This window comes from Martes martes (assembly GCF_963455335.1).
Source record: "Martes martes genome assembly, chromosome: 1".
NCBI lineage: Eukaryota > Metazoa > Chordata > Mammalia > Carnivora > Mustelidae > Martes > Martes martes.
The window spans coordinates 74161985-74168887 of record NC_137888.1 but is presented as its reverse complement, the minus strand read 5'-3'; positions in this window follow the sequence as shown (position 1 = coordinate 74168887).

The window sequence follows — 6903 nt, the reverse complement described above, 5'->3', positions numbered from 1 at the left end:
CTATCCTCATCCTAATCCTCAGAACCCATGGCTATGTTACTATTCATGGCAAAGGTAAATGAAGGTTGCAAATGGAATTAACCCTTCTCATCAACAAATCTTAAGATAGGGAGATTATTCAGGGTTATCATGATGAGTCCTTAACAGTAGAAAGAGGCAGAAGAGGAGGTCAGAGCGATATAATGTCAGGACTCAACCTGCCATTGTTGGTTTTGAAAACAAAAGGGGGCCACATAAGCCAAGGAATGTGGGCAGCCCCTAAGAACTGGAGCAGGCTAGGAAATGGATTCTCCCCTAGAGCCTCCAAAAAGGAATGCAGCCCCACTAACACCTTGATTTTAGGCTGGTGATGCAGGGGTCAGAATTCTGACATAAAGAACTGTAAAATACTAAATTTATGTTGTTTTAAGCCACTGAGTTGCTGGTGATTTGTTAAAGCAGCAGTAAAAAAAAAAAATTTTTTTAAAGGAAAACTAATGCATCTGCCCAATTGGTTATTGTTAAGATAAAATGAAATAAAATTTATAAAGCTCTTGGCACTGCTCTGGCATACTATAAAGCTCTACTTGATGTTAGTGACTATTCTTATAGTTAGTATTTACTCACTCTCTTTTTTAAATTAACATATAATGTATTATTTGCTTCAAGAGTACACAGGTCTGTGATTCATCAGTCTTACACAATTCACAGCACTCACCATAGCACATACCCTCCCCAGTGTCCATCACCCAGCCACCCCACCGCTCCCACCCTCCTCCCCTCCAGCAACTCAGTTTGTTTCCTGAAATTAAGAATCTCTTATGGTTTGTCTCCCTCCCTGGTCCCATCTTGTCTTATTTTTTCCTCCCTTCCCCCATGGTCTTCTTTCTTGTTTCTAATAATCCTCATATCAGTGAGATCATATGATAATTTTCTTTCTCTGATTGAATTATTTCATTCAGCATAATGCCCTCTAGTTCCATCCACATCATTGCAAATGGCAAATTTTGGGGTCTTTTGATGGCTGCATAGTATTCCACAGTATTCCATTGTGTGTGTGTGTGTGTGTGTGTGTGTGTGTGTGTGTGTGTGTGTGTGTATACCACCTCTTCTTTATCCATTCGTCTGATTCTTTCCATAGTTTGGCTATTGTGGACATTGCTGCTATAAACATTTGGGTGCACGTGCCCCTTCGGATCACTACATTCATATCCTTAGGGTGAATATCCAGTAGTGCAATTGCTGGGTCATAAGGTAACTCTATTTTCAACTTTTTGAGGAACCTCCATACTGTTTTCCAGAGTGGCTGCACCAGCTTGCATTCCCACCAACAGTGTAGGAGGGTTCCCTCTTTCTCTGCATCCTTGCCAACATCTGTCATTTCCTGACTTGTTAATTTTAGCCATTCTGACTGGGGTGAGGTGGTATCTCACTGTGGTTTTGATTTGTATTTCCCTGATGCCATGTGATGTTGAGCACTGTTTCATGTGTCTGTTGGCCATTTGGATGTCTTCTTTGCAGAAATGTCTGTTCATGTCTTCTGCCCATTTCTTGATTGGATTATTTGTTCTTTGGGTGTTGAGTTTGATGGACTCCCATCTCACATTTGGGTCTTTCATCAATTTTGAGTTTATTTTTGTGTATGGTGTAAGGAAGTGGTCCAATTTCATTCTTCTGCATGTTGTTGTCCAATATTCCCAACACCATTTGTTGAAGAGACTGTCTTTTTTTCATTGAATATTCTTTCCTTCTTTGTTGAAGATTAGTTGACCATAGAGTTGAGGGTCCATTTCCGGGTTCTCCATTCTGTTCCATTGATCTATGTGTCTGTTTTTGTGCCAGTAATATACTGTCTTGATGACTAGAGCTTTGTAATAGAGCTTGATGTCTGGAATTGTGATGACACCAACTTTGGTTTTCTTTTTCAACATTCCTCTGGCTATTCTGTGTCTTTTCTGGTTCCATATAAATTTTAGGATTATTTGTCCCATTCCTTTTGTTTGTTTGTTGTTCTTTTTTTGTTTCTTTGTTCTTTTTTATTGTTGTTCTTTTTTGTTGTTGTTGTTGTTGTTCCATCTCTTTGAAAAAAGTTGATGGTATTTTGATAGGGATTACATTAAATGTGTAGATTGCTCTAGGGAGCATAGACATTTTCACAATATTTTTTCTTCCAATCTGTGAGCATGGAACGCTTTTCCATTTCTTTGTGTCTTCTTCAATTTCTTTCATGAGTACTCTACAATTTTATGAGTACAGATTCTTTGCCTCTTTGGTTAGATTTATTCCTAGGTATCTTATGGTTTTTGGTGCAATTGTAAATGGGATAGACTCCTGAATTTCTCTTTTTTCTGTCTTGCTGTTGGTATATAGAAATGCAACTGATTTCTGTGTATTGATTTTATATTCTGACACTTTACTGAAATCTTGTATGAGTTCTAGCAGTTTTGGAGTGGAGTCTTTTGGGTTTTCCACAGAAAGTATCATATCATCTGCAAAGAGTGAGTTTGACTACTTTGCCAATTTGTACTGCCTTTTATTTCTTTTTGTTGTCTGATTCCTGAGGCTACAACTTCTAGTACTATGTTGAATAGCAGTGGTGATAGTGGACAGCCCTGGGGTGTTCCTGACCTTAGGGGAAAAGCTCTCAGTTTTTCCCCAATGAGAATGATATTTGTTGTGTGTTTTTCATAGGTGGGTTTTATGATATTGAGGTATGTACCCTCTATCCCTACACTGTGAAGAGTTTTGATCAAGAAAGGATGCTGATGTACTTTGTCAAATGCTTTTTCAGCATCTATTGAGAGTATCATATGGTTCTTGTCCTTTCTTTTATTAATGTAGTGTAATCACATTGATTGATTTGCAGATGTTGAACCAAACTTGTAGCCCAGGAATAAATCCCACTTGGTTGTGGTGAATAATCCTTTTAATGTGCTTTTGGATCCTATTGGCTAATATTTTGCTGAGAATTTTTGCATCCATGTTCATCAGGGATATTGGCCTGTAATTCTCCTTTTTGATGGGTTCTTTTTCTGGTTTGGGGATCAAGGTCATGCTTGCCTCATAAAATGAGTTTGGAAGTTTTCCTTCCATTTCTATTTTTTGGAACAGTTTCAGAAGAATAGGTATTAATTCTTCTTTAAATGTTTAGTAGAATTCCCCTGGGAAGCTCTCTGGCCCTGGGCTATTGTTTTTTGGGAGATTTTTAGTGACTGCTTCAATCTCTTTACTGGTTATAGGTCTGTTCAGGTTTTCTATTTCTTCCTGGCTCAGTTTTGATAGTTTATAGTCTTTAGGAATGCATCCATTTCTTCTAGATTGTCAAATTAGTTGGTGTATAGTTGCTCATAATATGTTCTTATAACTGTATTTCTTTGGTGTTGGTTGTGATCTCTCCTCTTACATTCATGATTTTATTAATTTAGGTCCTTTCTCTTTTCTTTTTGATAAATCTGGCCATGGGTTTATCAATCTTACTAATTCTTTCAAAGAACTAGCTCCTAGTTTTGATGATCTGTTCTACTGTTCTTTTGGTTTCTATTTCATTGATTATGGCTCTGATCTTTATTATTTCTCTTCTGCTGTGTTTATTTGCTGTTCTTTTTCCAGCTCCTTTAGGTGTAGGGTTAGGTTGTGCATTTGAGACCTTTCTTGTTTCTTGACAAAGGCTTGTATTACTATATACTTTCCTCTCAGGACCATCTTTGCCATATCCCAAAGATTTTGAACAGTTGTGTTTTCATTTTCATTTGTCTCCATGAATTTTTTCAATTCTTCTTTAATTTCCTGGTTGACCCATTCATTCTTTAGTAGGATGCTCTTTAGCCTCCATGTATTTGAGTTCTTTCCAACTTTCTTCTTGTGATTGAGTTCTAGCTTCAGAGCATTGTGGTCTAAAAATATGCAGGGAGTGATCCCAATCTTTGCGTACTGGTTGAGACCTGATTTGTGACCCAGGATGTGATCTATTCTGCACATTTTCCATGTGCACTGGAGAAGAATGTGTATTCTGATGCTTTGCCGTGGAATGTTATGAATATATCTGTGATGTCCATCTGGTCCATTGTGTCATTTAAAGCTTTATTTCCTTGTTCATCTTTTGCTTAGATGATCTGTCCATTTCAGTGAGGGGGATGTTAAAGTCCCCTACTATTGTATTATTGTCAATGTGTTTCTTTGATTTTGTTATTCATTGGTTTATATAGTTGGCTGCTCCCATGTTAGGGACATGAATATTTAAAACTGTTAGGTCTTCTTGTTGGACAGAACCTGTAAGTATGATATAGTGTCCTTCCTCATCTCTTATCTCAGTCTTTGGCTTAAAATCTAATTTGTGTGATATAAGGATTGCCACCCCAGCTCTTTTTTTTGGATGTCCATTAGCATGGTAAATTATTTTCTACTGCCTCATATGAAATCTGGAGGTGTCTTTGGGTCTAAAATGAGTTTCTTGAAGACAACATATCAATGGGTCTTGTTTTTATCCAATCTGATACCCTGTGTCCTTTGATTGGGGCAGTTAGCCCATTTACATTCAGGATAACTATTGACAGATATGAATTTAGTGTCATTGTATTGCCTATGAGGTGACTGTTACTGTATATTGTCTCTATTCCTTTCTGGTCTGTTACTTTTAGGCTCTCTCTTTTCTTAGACTACCCCTTTAAATATTTCCTATAGGGCTGGTGTGGTGTTTGCAAATCCTTTTAGTCTTTGTTTGCCCTGGAAGCTTTTTATTTCTCTTCTATTTTCAATGACAGCCTAGCTGGATGCAGTATTCTTGGCTGATTATTTTTCTCTTTTAGTGCTCTGAATATATCATGCCAGTCCTTTCTGGTCTGCCAGGTCTCTGTGGATAGGTCTGCTGGCAATCTAATATTTCTGCCATTGTAGGTCAGAGACCTCTTGTCCCAAGCTGCTTTCAGGATTTTCTCTTTGTCACTGAGACTTATAAGTTTTACTATTAAATGGTGGGGTGTTGACCTATTTTTATTGATTTTGAGGGGGTTCTCTGTACCTCCTCGCTTTTGATGTTTGTTTCCTTTCCCAAATTAGGGAAGTTCTCTGCTATAATTTTTTCCAATATACCTTCTGCCCATCTCTCTCTTTCTTCAGGAGTCCTGATTTTTCTAATATTGTTTCATCTTATGGTATCACTTATCTCTTAAATTCTCCCTTCATGTTCCAGTAGTTGTTTATCTCTCTTTTCTCAGCTTTTTTATTTTCCATCATTTGGTCTTCTATATCACTAATTCTTTATTCTGCCTCATTTATCCTAGCAGGAAGAGCCTCCATTTTTTATTGCACCTCATTAATAGCTTTCTTATTTCATCTTGATTAGATTTTAGTACTTTTATTTCTCCAGAAAGGGATTATCTAGTATCTTTTATGCTTTTTTTCAAGCCCAGCTAGCATCTTTGTAATCATCATTCTGAACTCTAGTTCTGACTTCTTATTAATGTCCTTATTGATCCCAGCAGTTGGTACTGCCTCTTGTTCTTTTTGGGGGGGTAAGTTTTTATGTCTTGTCATTTTGTCCAGAGAAGAATAGATGAATGAAAGAACAAAATGCTAAAAGGGTAACAATGATCCCAGAAAAATATACACTAACCAAATTAGAAGAGACCCAAAACTGGGGGGAGAAGAAAGGGGGGGAAAAAAAATATATATATATATATATGATTAGGCTAGTGAATAGAACAGAGACACACACCAGATTTTGTGTGTATTTTGGTCTGTCAGAAGAAACTGTCTCCCAAATTTTTATATTTAGATTTAGATTTTTTAAAGAAAGAAAGAAAGAAAGAAAGAAAAAGAAAATGTGTGTGTGTGTGTGTGTGTGTGTGTGTGTGTGTGTATATATATATTGTGTATATATATATATATATGTAAACATGATGAAGGGATGTAATATGACTGTGAAGATGAAAACTAAAAAAGATTTTAAAGAAGGAATTGATAAGATAGAAGTTGGTTGAAAAAGGAAAGAAAAAAAAAAGGAGAGAATGTGATTAGGAGGGAGAGTAGAACAAAGCCGTATGCTAGATTTAGGGTATATTTTGGTCTGTTAGAAGAAACTGTATTCCAAAATTTTAAAGAAAGGCATATATATATATATATATAGCAATAAAGGGATAGAATATGACTACAAAAATGAAAATTAAAAAACATATTTTAAAAAGGTATTGATAAGATAAAATAGTTAAAATAGATTAATATAGGAAAGGGGAAATTTTCAAGAAAAGAAAAAATAACAAAAATTTTAATAAGTTTAACTTTGAAATACTAAAGAATCATGGGGGGTAAAGCCATAAATTATATGGGGTGTATTCCCCTAGCACTGAAGTTTTGCTGTTCTCATTGATTGGTAAACTTGGTCTTGGCTGGATGTTCTTGCTGATCTGGCAGAAGGGCCTATTGCAGTGATTCTCAAATGTCTTTGCCTGAGGTGGAATTGCACCTCCCTTGCCAGGGGCCAGGCTAAGCAATCTGCTCGGGTTTGCTCTCTGTAGCTTTTGTTCCCAGAATGCTTTCCATAGAGCTTTGGAGGAGGAGAATGAAAATGGCGGCCTCCCAATCTCCAACCCCAAGAAGCTGAGAGCTTGGCGCCCCACTCCTCAGTGCACCCTTAGAGAAAAGCAGTCAATCCCTCCTATCTCCCTGGTCTCCAGCCGTGCTCTGTACTCACCTGGCCTGTGATTGAGTGTTTCTACCTCTGACACACTGACCCGTTTGGAGTCTCCAAACCCAGCAGATTCCTGCAGCACACTCCCGCACCACTGTCCCGGGGGAGTAATGAGGGGTCTCTGGATCTGCCACCTGTGGCATCCCTGCTTGAAGAGCAGTGGCCCAACTGTGGCTTGGATCATGGTTTAAGGTAACCCTGAGCTGAGAGCCCCTCCTCGACTCCATCTCTGCAGACTG